The sequence below is a fragment of the Aethalodelphis obliquidens genome, unplaced genomic scaffold, assembly GCF_003676395.1.
Source record: "Aethalodelphis obliquidens isolate GAN/ISIS:26980383/991018 unplaced genomic scaffold, ASM367639v1 scaffold90, whole genome shotgun sequence".
Lineage (NCBI taxonomy): Eukaryota > Metazoa > Chordata > Mammalia > Artiodactyla > Delphinidae > Aethalodelphis > Aethalodelphis obliquidens.
Genome location: NW_020838034.1, coordinates 2,674,544 through 2,693,920, shown reverse-complemented (window position 1 = coordinate 2,693,920; position 19,377 = coordinate 2,674,544). Strand labels below are relative to the sequence as shown.

At 55.6% G+C, this 19,377-nt stretch overlaps 1 protein-coding gene and 1 long non-coding RNA gene across 2 annotated transcripts in view; one reads left to right on the top strand and one right to left on the bottom strand.

Moving 5' to 3' along the window:
* Window positions 1-524: 524 nt before the first annotated feature.
* Window positions 525-4,050, bottom strand: LOC113614060 (uncharacterized). Its single transcript, XR_003430437.1, has 2 exons — window positions 3,893-4,050; window positions 525-3,290 (listed from the first exon to the last, which is right to left on the bottom strand). It is a non-coding gene; the product is annotated as an uncharacterized LOC113614060 (long non-coding RNA).
* A 152-nt stretch (window positions 4,051-4,202) lies between these two features.
* Window positions 4,203-19,377, top strand: part of MEF2D (myocyte enhancer factor 2D) — a 31,532-nt gene continuing 16,357 nt past the window's right edge. The window contains exon 1 of the mRNA XM_027095323.1: window positions 4,203-4,470. The gene's annotated coding sequence lies outside the window, so the exon portion shown is untranslated. The remainder of the gene's footprint in view (window positions 4,471-19,377) is intronic.

Sequence of the window (19,377 nt, the reverse complement as noted above, 5' to 3'; positions counted from 1 at the left end):
AAAAGGCGTGGTATAGCTAAAGTCGGTGGTGACTCAAGTTTGCAATGTCAATTATGTCCTTCCGCGGGAAGGGGGAAATAGTCCGTCGGTGCCCGGGCTGGAACCACGTGACATGGAGGGGGCGGTGGGGGGTGGGGAGAGGGAAGAAGGGAGGAGCTGGGGAGACGACTGTCAGGCTTCGTTTCAGCTGCCCCCACCCCCACATCCTGCCCACCCTCCTGCAGCTGCCACCACATCCTGCCCAGCCGGGGGCAGGGAACTCGTGGGGGGGGGGGGCACTCACCCAGGACACAGGTTAGGCACCCCTTCCCTACCTCTTTCAGTTCCAGGGTGGGGCGTCTGCCCTTTGCCCTGGGCCTGGCCCCAGGCACCCTGGCACTGAGCTTGGAGCACAGTTCTGCCAACACAGTCTTGGACACCTCTCTGCCCAACTCCGCCCCGCACCCTGCCCCCGCCCAAAGCGGGACTTGTTCGGTCCCAGATCAGAGCCCCATCCCTGGACTAGCACAGTTATCAATAGACAATTAGAAGTGTTCAATAACGTTTTTATAGTCTTAACTCAGATACACAGCTACAAACACATATACAGATTCATGAAACAGACTTTTGCTGAGCACATTCCATGCCAGGCCCTGAAAAGCCCTGAAGACTCAAAGTTGAGTTAAACTGCTGCCCTCAAGGAGTTCAAAATCTAGTGAAGGAGAGTAAATTAGAAACCAAAAATGTCAGTACAATGCAGTGGGTACTGATGAGGTAGATACACAGAGTGGAGAACACTATACAGAATCAGAGGTACAGGAAGACACACAAGTCGAAGGATCACCAGTATATTACCCATGCTGATGGCCCTTCCCCTCACAAGTGAGGTGGAAGATGGGAAAGATTGGGAGCCTTTGCTGGGATTACTGGAAAACTGGGAGGAAGAATGATCAGCCCAATGGAAAGTATGACATGGATGGAGGTGAGGATGGAGATTGTCCAAATGACTGTGGAGAAGGCAAGAGGGTTAACCAAGCAGCCAGTTAGAGGCTGAAACAGTGGTAATGGCTTCCCATAGTTATGAAACAACAGTCAGGAGAGAAGCAGCCCTTGTGGATGAGGAAGACCTTTCCAAATTAAGTTGGATAGGGATGCTTGGGGAGGTGTGACTAAAGGAAGCTATTGATGTCCCTTTGCCATATAAATTGATGAAGATTATACTGTACTGAGGAGTTTACACACACTTTTTAGGACTTTGGTGGGCATCTGTCCGACTCACAGGGGATTTTATAGCAACGTTAGTTGACTTTTCTCTAAGAAAGATTGAGTTGGTAGTCAGAGGGAGAGAAGGAAAAATGAGACCCAGCCATCTGAGCCTGCCTAGGCATTTTCCACCTAGCACATCCTGGGATGGGTAGTCCAGGGGCTAGAAGAAAAAGATGTAGTGAGTCATTTTCAGGAAGTCTTTATTATAATCTAACTTCCAGCAACACTCCCTAGATCCTTTCTTAGTTCTCCATGGAAATCAAGACCTCATGTTTGTTACTTTTCCTTTCCTATGAAGTTCTCTCTATAAATACATGTATATGTAAATTCTATTCTACTTGTAATGTCAGCCTCTCCTGCTCTTTCCTACTCTGTTTTCTAGTGGATTATCATTTCAGCATCTCAGGGTCCAGGACACTCCATCTCCCCCACTGAGCTTTTCCCTGCCCTCCTTTCTCCCCCCCTGCTCTTCCTGGCCCTTTAACACCCTCCTAGGTGACTCACCTACCTTCCTTCCTCATTCCTTTATTTAGGACCCAACATTCCAAGGCAGGGAGGACCAGGTGGCCAATCACAGCCCTGGCAAACCTACCTCGGGCTTGAGATTGGCTGGAGCTGTGGTTGGCGGGAGGCTCACCACTCAGATCTGTAGGATGTTGGGGAGGGGGTTTCTGGGAATCAGCCCTGGGAAATAATTTGTTCTGGGGCTGCTAATGGTTTTGAAGAGAATCCTTCCAATAGAGCTGGGGCCAGAGGGTCTCTAGCTTGAGAGCCTCAAAACTGGAGGCAGGCTGAGAACCCAGCTTTCTCAGTGTCCTGGGGGCTTGGCTGCCCCCCTGCCCACTTTTTTTTCCTGTGATCTGGGACCCAGTGGTCTGAAGGCTGAGTTCCCAGGCCTGTTCCTAAGAAGTCTTTTCCAGCAGCCCTGGATCTCTCCAGTCTCAACATTCTGCTTTCCCGACGTCGGAAACAGCCGGAAAATAAACACCCTGATGACTAAACGGTTTCTCCAGCTCGAGCCTGGGGAAGCACTAAAAATAGAGGCCACAAGTGAGGGGAGGTTCCCCACTTGAGGGAGGGGGGGCACTTTCCCATCCTGCTATTGCCACAGCCCCAGGCCTGGCACAAGACTCTGTTCTTCTCAGAGTCCTTGGGGACAGGGCAGATGGGCTCCCCCTGCCTACACTGAGGTCCTTCAGGCAAGCTAGCCCTGCCTGGTAGGGAAGACTGACATCTTCTGGTGCTGGGGCCCCATCTCTCAAATCTAATGAGGAACTAAGAAGCTATGTTTGGGGACAAAGTGGAACACTCTAAATCAGGTTTCGTGAAGGAGGGGCCAAGTGGAAGAGTTGGAAACTGAGGCCAAGGAAATAGGAGCTTGCTGGCTTCCTGTCTTAAAGCATACAAGATAAGCCTCCAACCTATTTGCAAAGCAATTCCACTGAACTTGCCTCCGCTAATGCTTGTATGAGATAATGGGCCTAAAGGGGGTCTTGACAGTCCAGCCCTTGAATTATTATAATGCAGCATGAGGTACTGTTCAAAGCAATCTACTTGTATGAACTAATTTAATCTTCACACCAATTTATGAGTTAGGTACTATTACCAAAATCTCTATTTTACCCATGAGGATCATGAGGTACAGGGAAGTTAAGTAACGTGCCTCTGTTCCCAGTTAATAAATGGTGGAATAAGGATTTGAACCAAGGTAGCTTGACTACTCCAAAGTTGATGCCTCTTATCACCATAACATGCTGCCTCTTTCGGGATATATTCGTCTCTTCAGCCCTTAACCTAGAATTGAGTCTTTGTCCAGTAAATCAGACCCAGCCAGATAGAAATCAGGGTGTGTGAAGAACTGAGTGCCCTTCTGTTCTCCAAGGTTCTTTGAGATCTAAGCCAGATTCCATCATTTCCTCAAGCTCAAGGTAGGAAGCAGACATTGGAGTAACAGGGATGCTGGGAGAGGAAGTCTGATGGGTCAGTTGTCCAGTAGGCATGGCACCCACACTCCTGTTGCAGGGCACGAGAAGATTCACCACACCCTGGAGCAAACAGGAATTAAAAACTTTTTAAAACAGCTACAACTGCTTCTTTAATAAGATGCTTTGGGGCGTTTCCTGTGCTGGGGAAATTAGGGTCACACCCCTTTAAATTGCCCCCCTCGGCTGTTCTGGGGCCGCAGGCACTGGGGATTAGGTCACCCACGAACTATGAGCTGTCGCTTTAAATTGATGGGCGTCTGCCGAGCCGGGCTCCGGGAGGGGAGGGGGCCTGTCTCAGGTAGAGGGAGCAAGCGAGCTCTCCAGGTAACCCCCCAGAAATGAACGTGTCCCTTTAAGTGGAGCTTCGGCACACCCTAAGTGAGGAAGATGGAATCTTTTCAACACTTAGCGTCTACCCTTAATTTATCTACTTAGACTCCCACCTCCCAAATCTCCTGGGGCTTGGGGGATGGGGGGAGCTGTCGAGGTAGAGTGTGTGTGTGTATGAGAGAGTGTGCACGCAGTCCGAGGAAGCTCCCGGGAAAGGACCTCCTCGAGCGCACGGTGGCAGCAGTGCTAGGCGGCCGTCCGGCCAGCTCGAAGCGGGGGCACCACGGGCGCGGGCCGATCCCTTTAGGGGCCTCTGGGTCTCGCGTGCCTACTTTGCCTCGGTCCGTCGCTGTCTCCCTCCCTCCCGGCTGGCGGAGGGATCTGCCGCTCCCGGCGCCGCAGCCTAGCTTGGAAGGGCGGTGGGGTGGGGGCCGACCCGGCCCGGCTCGGCCGGCCCGAGGAAAGCGAGGGGCGGGGCCGCGTCCCTGGGACCGCCTTTACTCCGGCCCCGCCCCCACGCCCCCACGGGTTCCTCCCATTGGCTCCCCGCCTGTCCATCACCCCTGTTCCCCCCACCCCTCAAGCTAGGCTGAGCTGTGCCTACGTCGGCCTTGACTCTTGGGGGCTGGAGGAGTTACCTTTGGAGCCCGAAAGGAGGAAGGAAGGAAAATATCAACAACAGCCGAGGCGACTCGGACGCTCGGCCCGGGTCCCCCGCCTGCCTGCCCGCCCCCGCGCCCAGGACGGGGGCCTAGGCCCCCCGGCGCCGCCCAGGGCCCGCGCGGACGCCGGCCTCATTTATTATTCCCCCCGCCCGGAGCTGCGGCTTCCAGGTGCTGAAGATCCCCCGGACTAGGGGCGAGGGCTACCCCCTCCCAGCCGTGACACCCCCCTTCCCCCAGTGGGGCCGGTGAGTATAGAAAAATAATGAGCCTGCCGCTTTAAGAGGCCCCCTCCCCCACCCCGTCCTGGGGTTGGGGTGGAGGGTGGTCTAGACCGTCCCCCTGAGGGGTGGAATGGGGTGGCCTTCTGGACTGGGAGGAACTCGCGGAGCGGGCTGTTTTCGTGTGGCGTTGGTGGGAGATTATATGGGGGACTGTTTGGGTGAGGGAGTCGGCTGTGGGGACAAGTGGAGTGGGCTGTAATTCCCTTGGGTGTTGGGGTCGGGGTGGGGACCGGGGGCTTGGGGGCGCGCCGGTCTGTTGGCGTCCGGGGGTTTAGGGCGATCCCCGAGTGGTCTGGGAAGGGGCGCCATCCTCAGAGGGGGTCTCTGGTGACAGCCGGGAGCGACTGACATTTTAACAGCCGGCCCTCCCTCCCTCTCCCTCCTCGCGCCGCCTGTTCCCTCCTCCTTGGCCCGAAATGGTGCAGAAGGGGGCCTGGGAGGGCGGCGGGAGGGTGGGGGCGGGGGGAGCCGCAGCTGTTTGGGAAGCGGGGGAGGGAGGGGGGATGTTGTTCAGATGACACCAGGGTGGTGGGTTGAGGTGTGTGAGTGTGTGTGTGTCCGGGGCCCGGGTTTGCCCGGCGCCTGTGGAGCTGGGACGCGGAGTCACCACGGAGGTGGGCACGCAGGACCCTTCCTTGGGACCTCCTAGCCCGCTCCCGAGACCCCTGATCTGGTTTGTCAGCAGCCCCAGCCGGAGAACCCCCGGCCAGAAGTTTGCAGCTGTTCAGCATCTGGGCAAGAGTTCTCCAGTCCCTCTCTCCACCTATGGCTAGCTGAACTGGGCTGGGAGTGGGGGTCTAGTGAGTGTTGGGGGGCTTTTGGGGAGGGAGGGCCAAAGAGGCTAAGATGCATCTAGTCTCTCACCCCAGTGCTAGCCCCTTTCCTATCAGTTTTGGTCTTACAGGGCCCCCCTAGTGATCACTAGGCCAAAGGGCCTAGTGATTGAAGCTCATCTCTCAGTGGCCTCCTGAGGTCTCTCCCCAATGAAAGGAGGGCTCCTGAGTGTGGGCACCTTTGGAACCACTGACTCGGTTATCCCAGGTTTGTCCTTTGAGTGGGGGACTCTCTCTGCCTTCGCTTAAGCAGCCCATTGTTGATGGGTTGGGGGAGGGTACAGTGGGTGGATCCTGTGTCCCCCTTCTCAGTGCTCAGCCCCCTTTTGAGATTTCCTTGTAGGCCTGGTTTCTTTGGTTTGGGGGAGTGGCCCTCTGCTGCCCCTTCCCCCATCCCCTCAGTGGGTGTCCTAGGCAATTCAGGGGCCAGCCTGGACTATGGGAAGTTTACCGTCTGGGGCGGTGACCTTGGGCTGCTCTGGCCTCGAGATAGCAGGGGAGCCCTGGCCAGCAGAACATTGGGTATTTTGAAGTTAGGGAGCTGTCCACCTCCCGCTCCCCTCCAAACCCCCAACAGAGAAGTCTTAGTAGTCAAGGAGAGCATTGAAAAAGGCACATGTCAGTGTTCACAGATGTCTACCCGCCTGTGGCCGCCGGGTCACACCCGCCCCAGGACTTAGCCTGGCTGTCCCAGCTCCCACGGCCTGCCTGGGAATGAATTTCCTTCCTGTGGTTTCCCAGTGTGTTGGGCAGGAGATGGGGGTGGGGTGGGATCAGTGTGAGGGTGGCTGAAGACCCGTTTATATGGAGTGATTGGGGGTTCACAAGAGCTTATGTGTAGCTCTTTCTCCACTTTCCCCAGCAGACATTTGGACCCTTGGGTCTCAGTGGTCATATTCTCTTTGTTGTAACTTCCCTGCCACCCCTCCCCCAACACAGCCTGTGTGTGTTAGTGTATTTGTGTGTATATGTATGTATATGCGTGTGCATTTGTAAAGGGCAGGGTCTCTGGTTTCTCTGGGAGAAGGGGGAGCTTTCACTTACATACCTTTAGAGGCCAGAGAGGTTGTTTTTTTTAATCTGAGGTCACACAGCAAATCTGTGTCAGAGCTTTAGTCCAACCACCACTCTTTCAGGCATGGCTTCATAGTAGGGAGAGACCATAGGAAAGAAGACACAGTCCTTCCCCTTGGAGGCCCTGGTCCAAGTGGAGAAGCAGGACCCTTGTGTTGGGGGATGGGCATGAGAGGTTGGGCTGGATTCTGTCTGCTGTGCCCAGTGCCTGGAATAGAGTAGTGGAGGACATGAGAGGGTGGCGGGGACTGCCCGTTGTCTACACCACTCTGTACCTGCTGTCCCTGGACTGGAGGAGCCTGGGCTTCCCAGCTCTGCCCCTCTTGGCTCCTGGTTCTTCTCATAGGCTCGGAGATATGATAGTCTTTCTGGCTGCTGTTACATAATCTCGCCAGAAGCTTTTTTTTTTTTTTTTTTAATCTTTCCTGGGTCTTTCCTGGGAGGTGTGATGAGGGGAGAAGGCAGAGGGTAGACTCCCCAGGTTGGGGCTGGAGGACCAGTAGCAAGGAAGCTGGGAGAGGCCTCCTGGCCTCTGAGGGGGACAGGAAAGAGGACACCTTGGGTTTAGGCCCTCATTGATTGTGACCTAGCCTCTCCCACCCTCCTCCCCGACCCTGCCCTGGGAAGGTCTCCCTGCTGTGGGTATCCCTGGGCCTTGTGCCCCCAGAGAAGCCTGCCCCTCTGCTCATCCTGTCAACCTTCTTCTTCTGGCCAGCTGGGCCCCTTGCCCTCCCCAGTTGGCTTTGGTCCAGAATCTCAATGCTTACCCTGGCCTGGTATGGGAGGGCCCTGTGTTGGACACTTTGCCACCCACTTCTGTACCTCTGTGGGGGCAAGAGGAGTCAAATGGAACAAATGGGTGGGTCCAGCATTTCCCTAGTTGTATTTAAAGCCAGGATCCCTGCTTCTCTGCCCCTCTAGTCCAGAGGGTGGTGGCCTTACTGGAGAAGGGGAGCCAGTGGGGGATGTGTAATAGAGGCCTCGACCTCTTGGGAACAAGTCATAGTTGGTGTTCGGCTGGGTCCTGGAAGTGGGTAAGAGGATCAGACATGGGCCTAGAATCCATCCTCAAGGGTCAGCCTATGGGTCTTGTGGCACTGTGGTGGTGGGTTCTCCCCACCCCTTGCGATCATAGCTGGGACTCTCCAGGCTCTCTGAGGCCAACTGGTTTGAGGCAATTATCTCCCTTTTAGAGGGAAGGAGGAGATGGTGGCAGGGCCAGCATAGCCTCAGCATCACTGTAATCTCTGGTGACTTTTATGAGCCAGTCATGGGGCCGGAGTCCGGCCAACCGTCTGTCCTTCTGTCCCAGTTTGGTGACTTACTCATGGGGTGAGGGGGAGGTGTTAGGTGCTAGTAGTTCTGTTCTGGGAGCTGAAAACCTTTCTGTGGTTGATGTTCCACTGTCTGTCCGCAACTGCAGCAGGCAGAATGGAGCTTAGACTTCAGGAAGAACTTATCAGTGGAGATAGATGGGAGAGAGAGAGAGAGCTCTAACTTGGCTTGGGAAGGATGGGATCTCAAAATACTTTCTTCGCCAGTGGCTCTTGGTGGCTCTGCTGAAAGGCCTTGAACTTTGGCCTAGTGGGGATGGTGCTGTTTGGCTCCTGTAATATTTATTTTCTCTTCTTCCCCCATGCCTGGGACTGAAAGTATCCTGAGGAGAGTTTGTCCTGAGAGCTGTGGGATGGCTGGCCTTTGGGCTCCTTTCCCCTGAAGGGGGCGGGGTGGGGGTCTTGTGCAGACTGGCATGCCCAGATGCACCTGGCAGGTCCACAGCATTTAGTGGCACACATGCATGGAGGTGTGCAGCACACACACACGAGCGTGTAGACACCCATGAAGCAGCTGCTCCCTGTAGCGGGTGGGGGTAGCGAAAGGCAAAGATAATTGAAAGATTGGAGACTGGGGACAGGGTGAGGGGACTGGAGGCAAGAAGGCAGAGGCATGCACAACTCTGAAGAGAGGAGTGTTGACTCGAGCAAGAGGGATTGGGTTTAGACCTAGAGCGTAGCGTGTGAGTTGGGGAGCCCTGGCTGACTTCCCTCACTGCCCCTTGCAGCATTCCACCCCCGCCACCATTTTTCCCTCTCTGTGCCCCTGGCTCAGCCTGCCTCAGCCCCTCACTCGAACCGTATGTCCTTGGGTAAGTCTGCTTTCCAGATGTACAGGAGTTTCACTTAGCCTTGTGGTGAGCAGAGCACCTGGGTGTTTTGGTGGTTTGTCACTGGTCTCTTTTGCCCTCCCCACTCATCCAGATAAGCAAGGCCATTCTGAGGTATCAAGGTTACATCTGAGCCCTCAAGCATTTGGGGGCCAACTCCTGGCCTGGGTGACCCCCAAGACCCTTTGCATCTGATTTTTCCTTTTCTTGAGGCTGTAGCCGCAACCTCTCCTTCCTGGGAGCCTAGTCATGCTTCTCTGGCTGGTCCTGCCTGGTGTGGAGACAGGGGGATGCATTCACTGACTCTGCACAGGACCCTGATAGCCTGGGGTTGAGGGGTGGCAGCTGTGCCTATTGTCTGATCTCTCTCCCCTCTGTTGTAGGCTGGGAAGGGAAGGACTTGTATGGAGCTCTGGCCTGTTGCTGGCCTCAGCCAGGTGGGACCATATTTACTCATTTAAACTCACCTTCCCAGGAGGCTTCAGGCTCTAGGCCTGCTCACTGACCTTGGCTTGGTGCCTCTGGCTGGGTGCTCTGGCCACTCCCCTAGGAGTTGGAGAGACCAGGGAAGCATATAGAGAAGGAACATTTTTTGCCCCCTGGTCATGAGCACTTTTACCCAAGGGCAGTACCCCACTCACCCTATTTTCCAATATACTTTGGAGACCAAAAACTAAAACTTTTGAGATCCCTGGGGATTGGAGAAAGGAAACTTCCATTTGTTGTGTCCCTGTGTGCCAAGCTCTGTGCTGGAAACATAGGAAGACTCATTTATTTTTCTCCACATTGTTTTTTGTAATTGAGGAGACTGAGTCAGAGATTTAAGTGACTTGCTCAAGCTTTCCCAGTTAGGAGGTGTTCAGGGCTTTTGTCTAAGGTTAAGGGAAGGATCCTGCCCTGCAGGAGGGGCAGTGGAAAAGGAGGCCCAGGGAGACCTGGGAAGAGGAGGAGGATACATTGAAGGGAAGAACGAACCCAGTAGGATTCCCTGGCAGGAGTGCAGAGGATTAGGGTCTGGTGGCAAGATGGGGGGGCAGGGGGACATGCTTTGGTTCCCTGAGAAGGTATTGTCTTCTGATTGAGTGCCATGGGAGGACGCCAAAGCAGGGGTATGTAGGCAGGAACAAGTGACACTCAGAGACCCTTCCTGGGTACCAGTGAGTACCCCCTAAAGCTGCCATATGAGATGGATGAGGAGAGAGACTAGATCAGGAAAGACTTGAGCCACAAGAGTCCTGGGCTTGTGCAAAGGCAAGAGGCATGGCTGACTTGAGCCTCCCAGGCCCAGATATTAGGGAATCTGCCCTGGAAGGAATGTGCTGTTACTCCTGGGAGGGAGAACCTGCCTGCTCTCTGTCCAAGTTGTGCGGGGAAGCGCTGTGCTCAGCAGTCAGCCCTCCTCTGCCACTAATTCCTGGTGACCTTGGGCATGTCCCTGCACATTCTGAGTTGGTTTCCATTTCTGTGAAACAGAGATGCCTCCCCCGGAAGAGGAAGGAGGTTCCATGGGAAAACGTGTGGTACTCAGCAGAGTGGGTGCTTGGAAAGTGGCTGCATCCTTTCTTCCAGACATCAGCTCCAACCTGGCCCTGGACTTGCCTGCTAAGGCAGCGGTCCAGAAGGTGGGGTGGAGGCACGCAGTGTCCTGGGTAGGGACTGGATGTGAGGGGGACTTAGGAGGCCCTGAGGGGACCCTGGGACGGGCTTGTGAAGCTGAGCCCAGCTCTGCCCTCCCCAACCAGCTGCCTCCTTGTCTCAGAACCTGCCCACTCCACATTTCACCCCAGAGTCTTACCAGATCCCTCTGGCTGAGTGCTTACTTATCTCTCATGATCTCCCTGCCCCCACCCTTGCCAGCAAATACTTGGGATTGAGGGTTGGGAGAATAAGGAATAAGAGAGAGCTCATCCTCAAATCTCAAGGGAAGACAAACGGGCGGGAGTGGGTGTGGATGGGGAGAGGAGGGTTGGTCTCTTTGTGGAGTCTTCCCACTCCAGTTGGATCGAGTAACACGGAGGCAAGGGGATGGAGCAGGTGACCTCAAACCTTTAAAGCATGCGTGTGTTAATGGTTGGGGGTAGACCAGGAGGAAGGGCTGATCTTGAAAGGGTTGCCTCAGGCCTCCCCAGGCACATCTCTCTTTGACCTCTGAGCCCCTTTTCTCCATCCCCCACAGCTGCCTGCCTCTCTGCTGACTCCCCTATGCATACCCCATGGCAGGCCTGTGGGGCCCAGGCTGACTGGGTGGGGACAGGTGTCCTGGCCCAGCTGTTCCCTCTTGTCTCCCCCACCTGTCAGCCCAGAGGGTGGAGAGCTGACAGGGAGCAGAGATGAGGAACCCCTTGGCCTCCTCACCTGCTCCCTGGGGTGGGGCCCTGGTTATAAAATGTAGCAGAGGGATTGAGAGTAGACAATAGGCAGGACTTCCCACTCAGAGGAAGGATAAATCCTGACCATAGGAATGGCAGAGAATGCTGAGTACATAGAGATCCTAGCTGTCAGAAATCAGAGGGGTCTTTGCACAATATCTTCTTGAAAGGGTGAGAGACTGGATATTGGTGAGGGGCATGGATCAAGTCTGGGGGCAAGTATTTGACTAGGTGTATGTAGGTACTCCCCCCCCCCCCCCCCCCGCTGCCTGCTAGTGTGGCGGGGTCGGGGCAGCTCCATCTGGCTGGGCATCTTAGCCTCACCTGGCACCTTTCCTGAAAGCAGCAAGCTAATCCTATAAGAGCTGCCTGGCTGGCCGCCTCAGCAGGCCCACGGAGCCGCACTGCCGGCCCTCCCTTGCCAGGGGCTTAGAGGACTGTCCTTCCAGTCAGAAGGAGATCCAGCTGCCACCCTGAGCGGCCCCTTTAAATCCCCGGTGGCTTCCCGAGGTCACGATGTCTCTAGGAGGATTTGCTTTCCGTGATTGGATTGGCCTCTTTGTGGGGGGCAATGCTGTCTGCAATTGTAGGTGAACACTTCACATTCTCATCCTCCACCTTCCCTTCCATCAGAATTGGTGCTGTCCAGTCTGAGGGCCCAGGCCTCAGGCCTCCTCCCTTCTCTCCTTGCTCTCACGTTCCAGCAATCAGGACCTGGACCCCCTTCACCTACTTCAGCTAAAGCAGCCTTGCCCCTGTTCTCTGGATGGGAAAGAAGGATCTTGCTGCTTTAAACAAGGGGACAGACCACTGCCCTGGAATACAGTGCCCTTCTGAGACTGTCTACTGCCTGTTTTTCTCCACTTTTTCCTCTTCAGCTTGTTCTTCCTTAGGCCAGGGGCCCATGCTCCATAGTTTTCCCAAGCCCTCATTTCCATGGGCAGTCCCTCTCCTGATCTAACCATCAGCCCTCCTGCTGCAGTGGCAGGCAGCCCAGACCCAGCACTGGTGGCATTATGCTCACCCCAACGGCTCTCAAGCTGACCCGCCCCCAAGGCCCCAGCTGCCACTTTCACTTCTGTCTCCTGAGACCCCAGAGGGAAGTTGGGTGGGGAGGTGGAAGGTGACCCACTAACCGTCCCAACCGCCCCACCTCTCCTCAGCTGAGGCTTCAGATGGCCAGGGGCCCCTGTCCGCCACTCTCAGCTAGATGAGTGGAATGGGCTTAGGTTGCAGGGGAAGGGTTGGCTGCAGTGGGAGGAATGGTGGTTAGATAGCAGGAAGGACTTCCTGGGATAGGAGACCACTGCCTGCTTGGCTTCATTGTTTCAGAGGGTACAGCTAGAAACATAGGTATTATAACTGGACAAACAGGTCATTTGACTTCTTCAAGGTAGGCAGGGGATTGGCTGTCTTCTAGCTCCCATTAGTTGGACTACAATGCTGGGGCTGCAGTGCCCTCCCAAGTGTTACCAGCTGCCCATGCTTAGTCAGGTAACTTCTAACAAAGCAAATTTTAGCCCCAGAGACTACTTTGAGTTCAAAGACTCAGCCTGGGAAGTCCTCTCTGTAGTCTTACATCTATGTCGCCTGCTGTACTAGGCTATTTCCTCTCGTTTTGCACTTTGGGGAATGGAATTTAGAAGTGGGGATAGAGGTGGAAGTAAGGACAGTCCGCTCATGTCCTACTGCTGCCCCAGCCTTGGCACTAAAGAGGGGAATAGGGTTTTTCTCCTGAGGAACCCACAGGCAGTTTTGGAGCCATCACACTTTACCCCATGAACCTTATCCAATTCCTCTAGCTGCAGTGCTTACTTGTTCCTCATAATTACACCTCCTCCCCTCAGATCCCTTCCTGGACAGGGGACCTGGACAAGAGTGGAGGACCCAGTTGGATTGAGAGCTCTAGACAGTACCACTAGATCAATTCAGAAATGTTTTCTGCAGAAGAAGGATGAGACTGGAGACCTGAGGTGCCAAGAACTCCATGTGGGGTCCCTAACTGCCTAGGGATGCTGGGTGGGGGTGTCCCAGGTCCTAGAATGGGAAGTAGAACTTGATGGAATAAGGTCAGAGACACTATGCAAATCCCCATGCAAATGAGCAGTAGTGAGTCATTACTCATTGGCCTGCTGGGTGGAGCATGAGGCAAGGCTCAGGCTCAGGTTCCAGAGCTGGCCCCACTAATGACCATGACAGTGACCTTGGGCCAGTCACTACTCTAACCAGAAGCAGGATCCCAAGCCCTGGGTCTGATAGGCACTCCAGGTGTGTGAGGGGATTGGCTTGGCAGAACCTCTGCTGCCAGGGCCTGTGCGCCCTGCCTGGCACCTGCCCTGGCTGACCATGAGCCTCTGCCAACCCTTGGCCATCTGTTGTGGAGGTTATCGTTCCGAAAGCACCTCCGTCTTCATCAGGCCTGTTCCTCCACTCTTCTGGCCTCCACATTGCCCTCCCCTCCTAAGCTGGAGGACAGGGGACCTAACTGGACCAACTCTTCTGTTATCTCTCCATGGAATCACACAGTCCTGACCTCCCTTCCTTTTGAGCCGCTATAAAGAGCATAGGAACAGAATGTCTAGGCTGGAAGGGCACTTGGGTACCTAGTCCACTCCACCTACCCATTATACTGGCCAGTGGGGTGAACTCTGGCGGGGGCAGTGCCATATTCAAGTTCACACAGTGAGTTAGGGCCAGGGCAGGGACTAGAACCCAGGCATCCAGAATCCCTACCCATAGTCCCCGTATTTCCCTGGGCTGTTCATTACCCTACCTCACCTACCCCTTTTCTACTAGGACTCAGTCTCCTGTTGCCCCCAGATTCTTCCTGAGGTCAGAGGGGTGGCTCTGGGAACTTGTGGGCTTAGGGTGGTTCCTAGGAGCCAGCCTAGAGGCCACCAGGGCAAGGCCAGAGCTGGGGTGGGAAGTGCTGGAGGTCGGGGGGGGGGGGGCGGTGGCTGCTGCCTCTGTAGGGGGCCATACAGCCTCAGTGATGCTACAGGAAGGATGAGAGCTAGACTACAGGAAGGACAAGCTGGGGTGGGGAAGCAGTGGAGGCGGCTCGGGAGACAGCCCCTCACTGGAGAGCCATCTCCTGGGCAGAGAACAGGCTGGCCCCATCCCAGGAGATTTGCCAAGGAGAAGAGGGCGGAAAGCCTAGGGTGGGGCGCGGGAGAGTTGTCCAGCGGAAACTGGAGGGAGGGCTCCTAGCCCTGCTGCCCACACTGGGTGCTCCTCTTGGCAAGTCGATTCCTGTCCCTTAAGCCCCTTAAGCGAAGGCTTCAGTGCCGACCTCCGCTTGTGTTCTTAGGGTGCCTGGGACCTGAGACCACCCCCGCCCCAGGTCCAGCTTTCTTGGACTGGCCCTCTCTCCCTCCCCACAGCCCAACAGTCCGCCCCCAGGTCCCTTGTCGGTGAGTTAAAATTAGCTCAGTGCCCAGACTAAAAATAGCCCCTGCCCAACCCTGAGGCTGTTGGGCTGGGGGAGGGGAGTCCCCGAGGGAGGGGAGGATGGTGGGAACCAGGGGTTTGGGGAGTGAGCCTGCCAAACAGAACTTTGAAGGGAGGAGGAGGATGGGGATGGGTACCTGCCTGTGCCTTTGAGAGCAGACCCTAGAAGAACTTTGGGGCGAATGAAAGGAGGCTGCCTTGTGGGAGGGGGAGCAGAGAGGGGGCAGAGAGATTGGAGAACAGGGAGGAGCCAGGGAGCAGTGGGTGGGGAGCAGGCGGGGGTGCGAGAATTGGACTGTGCGCGGTGGGGGAGAGGGGCAGCGTGAGACCCCAGCACTGCCTTTGCCCAGACTTCGAGGGGAGGGTGATGCCCCCCACTTCGGGGCTAGTACAGTGTTTGTGAAGGAAGGGCTGTCTGTGTAGATTCCAGAGGCTGCGAACCCCAGGGCTCTCTTGCCTGGGCCCCATCTCTTGGTGGTCACTGAGTTTACCTTCCCACCCATCTTCCAGAGCTCCTCAGCATGTGTCTCTGCGTAGAGGGCTGCGGTTCAGAGAGAGTGGCTTGGAAGGTTTGTGAGCCCTGGGGTGAGGCAGGAATGGAGGCAGTACCCCGGGCGTTTAGAGGGCCGCTGGGCCTTGTGCCCACCTCTGCCCACTCTCAGGGCCTGCTTGCCCTGGAGCCTGGACCTAGCCAGAGCCTCAAGAGCCAAGATGCTCCATCCCCGGCCAGGTCTGAGCTCAGTCCTGGCCCCTGAGGGCCTCCTTGCCTCTCCCTGCCCTGCCTTAGGTGGGCCCTGCCCTTCCCTTGTCTGTCTCTTGGCAGGACTGCAGGATTTCAGAGGACAGGGTTGGAGTCCTGTCGAGTTTCGCCCACGTGCTCGGCCTAGCATCAGCGTCGTGCAAGCAGTTTCTTGTTCTCTACCTGCTTCTCTCTCAACCTCTGTCTCTGTCTAGTCTCCTGCCTCTCCCTCTGTCCTCTGGCCCTCTCCTTGTCTGCCTCTGCCCCTCACTCTGCCTTCCTCTTGGACTCTCTGCCACTTTTTCTCTGTCTCTTTTCCTGTCTGTGTGTCTGTCCCCCTCTGCCACCCCCCTCTGTGTCTGCCTCACCCACGTCTCCTCCCTCGTTAGTGAGCAGGCTGTTTGAGGCCGCCTGACTGTGGGGGTGACAGGTGGATTGGATTGTCACCCCCTCCCCCAGCGCCTGCTGCTTATTTCATGCCCTGCAGCCCAGCTACAGGGAAGGGGCGGGAGGAGGGATGACAGCTGTCTCCAGCACCTCCTGCCTTCCCCTCCAGTCCACAGCCCTGAGCAGCCTGGGAGGAAGGGATGAAGGGCCTGCTTAATGAGAGTTTCTCACTATGTGGAAGAGCAGGGTTTGAAGCCCGATGCTCTGTGACGGGGGCTGCTCACTCAGCCTCTCTGGGCAGCTGCTCCATTTTGATTTGCGCTGGTATGGCAGCGCTGAAAGCAGATGCTCTGCAGTTCCTCTGAACCTCTGGGCCGCTCGGACAGAGGGTGGATATGGGTGGAAGGGTGCAGGGGAGAAGGGGAGCTAGGTAGTCCCCTGACGACAGCAGGAGAGGGGAGGTGGAGGCTAGCCCCTGGAAGGCACTTCTGCAGCTCCCCCAGGAAGGGCAGCCCTGCTGCAACTGCAGCTTCAGGAGGCTGCCCTGACCGCTTGCCCCAACTCCTCCCGCTGGCCCCAGGCCACCCTCACACAGGAACTGAGATAGCATCATTCTGAAACCCGAGAATGGTTTGAATATTGCTCAGGTACCAAGTGGTGTTACATTGGGGGAGGCAGGAGCCTGTTACTTCTCCCATGCCCCCTCCAAACCAAGATCCCCTTTAGGGTACATTTTATATGTTATTTGCATCTTATTTGCATGTCAGTACAACCCACATGTTCCTATTGGGTCTGTAGCCCAGCTGAGGAAACCGTTTGTCCATGGGGTCCTTCTGGGACCCCCACCGTTTCTGGTCCCCTCGCTCAGCCTCTACTCCTTGTCAAGCGTGTTGTCAGATGAGCCTCCTGCCCTGTGTCCTGTCTCATTTGCAAAGGCTTCTCTGCAGCCACCCTTCTCCACAGACGGTGGGTCTGCGCCTGCCTCCCTGGGACTCAGCCCAGCTGCCATCCTCCTCCCTCTTTGCTCCTTCTGTCTCTGTTGGGGGAGGCCCTATCTCTGTCTGCTCCCACTTACTCCCCAGGAGGTCCACCCTGCCCAATCCTGTCCTGCCAGCACTACTCCGAGTAGGTGAATCAGAATCAGAAGCAGCTGGAGTCTTCGAGGGGGTACTTTGGTGACAGAGATGCTGCCAGCCCAAGGAGTCACAGCTGTGGCCTGAGGTCAGGATTGGGTGGGCCCTGGGGCCATCAGAGCGGGAAGGCCATCCTGGATAACCCCGTCTCTGTGGCAGCCCTAAGCCCTCCCAAGCCTTTGGCCTCCAGGAGAAGCAGCCAAAAGCCAGGTCATCTGGGAGGGCCTCCTAGAGGAGGAGCGGGCTGGAAAGGGGAAGAGGAATGGGGCCGGCCCAGGCGAAGAAGAAAAGGCTCACATCTGGATAACATGCCCAGGCCTCTGGCTCCTGGCAGTTGGTTAGGTAATTAGGAAGAGAGCTAATTAAGGAGGTCCAGGTGTTCATTAAAATCTCCCTAATTGGATAGGAGGGAAGCTTGGTCAAGATAGGCCTCCATACCTTGGATAGGGTCAGTTTAGGATTCATTGTGCCCACCCAGGCCCCAGCCACCCCTTTTTCCAAAGTAAGGGCTGAGTTCTTGCCCTTACTGTTCTTGCCCCCAAGCTTTCCAAGACTGCAACAGTGTAGAATGGATAGCAGAAGGGGAAAGAGATGAGTGCAGACTGACCCTGCTTTGTAGGAAGGTTCCTGGTTAGATAGGAGGAAGGACTGCCCAAGGTAGGGGCATCTCCTCCTCTGGCAGTGTTGGCACAGAGGTAGGAGTGGCAATGGGGAGGGCGCCATGGGAACATGGAATCATAAAAAGTGCTTTGGGCTACTGGGTATAGATGAGGCCTGGTCTTTTTAACCCTGACTTTGCTCTATCAGAGGATGCTCAGTGGGTCTCTGTGGCTTCCCTGTCTTCTCAGCCCTGATCCCTCTAGCATCCCAGCTCCCCCAGCATGAGGCGGGGGTGGGGGTGGTGGTGTAGGAGATCAGCCAGGGAGCTGGTTGCCAGGTGACAGTTGCCTAAGCAACCCAGTCCTCTCCATCTCCATGTACTCAGGGCTGCTCCTTAGAAGACTTTAGAGTCTCACCCTCTGTACCAACCAACCTGAGGGTAGGGAGGGTTGAGGACTGGAGTAGCAGGGGTAGTTGGAGGGTAGGGGGCGTCCAAACAGACAAGCTGCCGGCGCAGCTGGGAGAGGAAGAGTTCTGTCTCCTCAGAGGATAGAGTGGGAGGAGCTGGTCCTGCAACAGAAGTTAGACCAGAAGAAGGACTTCTCACAGGGTCACAGCGATGAAACAATCCTTTCTTCCTTTCAACAGACATTTCCCAAACTCCTCCTTACACGGGATAGAGTGGTGAAGGATACAGATGTGGTTCCTGCCCTCATGAAGCTTCAGTCTCATAGGGGAGCCAGGCATTAAATAGAAGCACAGAATTGTAATTATTTACAATCATGATAAATGCTAGAAAGAAAAGAACAAAATACTCTTGAGAGTCAATAATCTTGGGGAGAACCAAAGGAATGAAGTTAGATTGTAGGAATGACTTTTCTGAGGATCGTGAGAGCAAAGAGAGGGATCTCTCCCAACTTCAGGGAAGAGACAGCATTGGCCAGAAACTGGTAGAGGTTACCTCTCAGCAAAAATTTGCTGATGAGCAAAAGGTGGCGAGAAGGAGATAGTAAAATGGGAGAGGGATGAAAGGTGGATACTGTGAGCCAGAGGAGGGTGATAGTGACTGCATTTACCAGTCTAGATTGGGGTTTTCAAGGCCAGGCCAGAGAATCCCCTTTAAAAAGCCGCCTTCTTGAAAAATTTTTAAAAGCCCTCTTCTTAGCCCTCCCTTGCCCTCAGTGTGCCCTCCCCGCCCCGTTCTCTGCCAAACCCGTACCACTGCAACTCTGGAAAATACAGCCTTTGGATTGCACTGGGAGGCGGGGCAGCCGAACTCCTCGGGCTGGAGCCTTTGCAGTGGCGTGTTTGGCAGAGATCGGGGTCACAGGCGAGGGATGGGGTGGCTGGAGCTAGTTCTGGGTCCAGATATCTGTTCAGCCGACTCAGGGTTGGCTGGGCTGGTGATGGTGATGTCCTAGGGCATGTGTGAGGGTGGACAGTAGGAGGCCCAAGGCCCATGGAGCACCTTGAGGATAAGGAAAAAGGGAAGAGGGTTTGAAGATTTCTCCCTGGGGAGAGAGAGGGAGGTGTGGAGGGGCCTTCTAGGAGTGGGGAGGGGGCTGCATTGTTTTCTGAAGCTACCTGGACAGAGCAGAAGCTCTCTTTCCAGCTGGGCTAGGGAGCGCCTGAGGGAAAGTCCTGGTCATGGGAAAGGGTGGGGAGGGATATTCCTGGCTCCTCCCAAGGCCATAGATTCCCTGCCTTCCCTCTCTCCTTCCCTCTGTGGCCAAGATGCCAAGGCTGAACTTTGGCATCTACTGTGGAACCTTGGGACCCACGGTTGAGTGGATACGTAAAGGCTAGAGGACCTCAGCAGCCACTGGAAATGGGGGCTGGGGAGAGGGTTCCTAATTACAGGTGTCTCTGTCGTCAAACACCCACCCTCTGCCCAGGTTGGTTGTGGGGAGGTGAGAGCCCACCTTCCTGGACTCTGTAGTGGGCCCTCTGGCAGGGACTCTGTGGAAGGGGAACTCTGGAAAGGAGAACTGGGCTTCTGTGGTCTGGGCTCCTTCCAGGACCCTATCAGAGTGGCTTTAGAAAGCATGGGTCCCATGCCTACTGCCCCTTTCCACCATCTCCCACTATTCCATCTCTGGAATCACAGAGCCAGAAGGGCCCT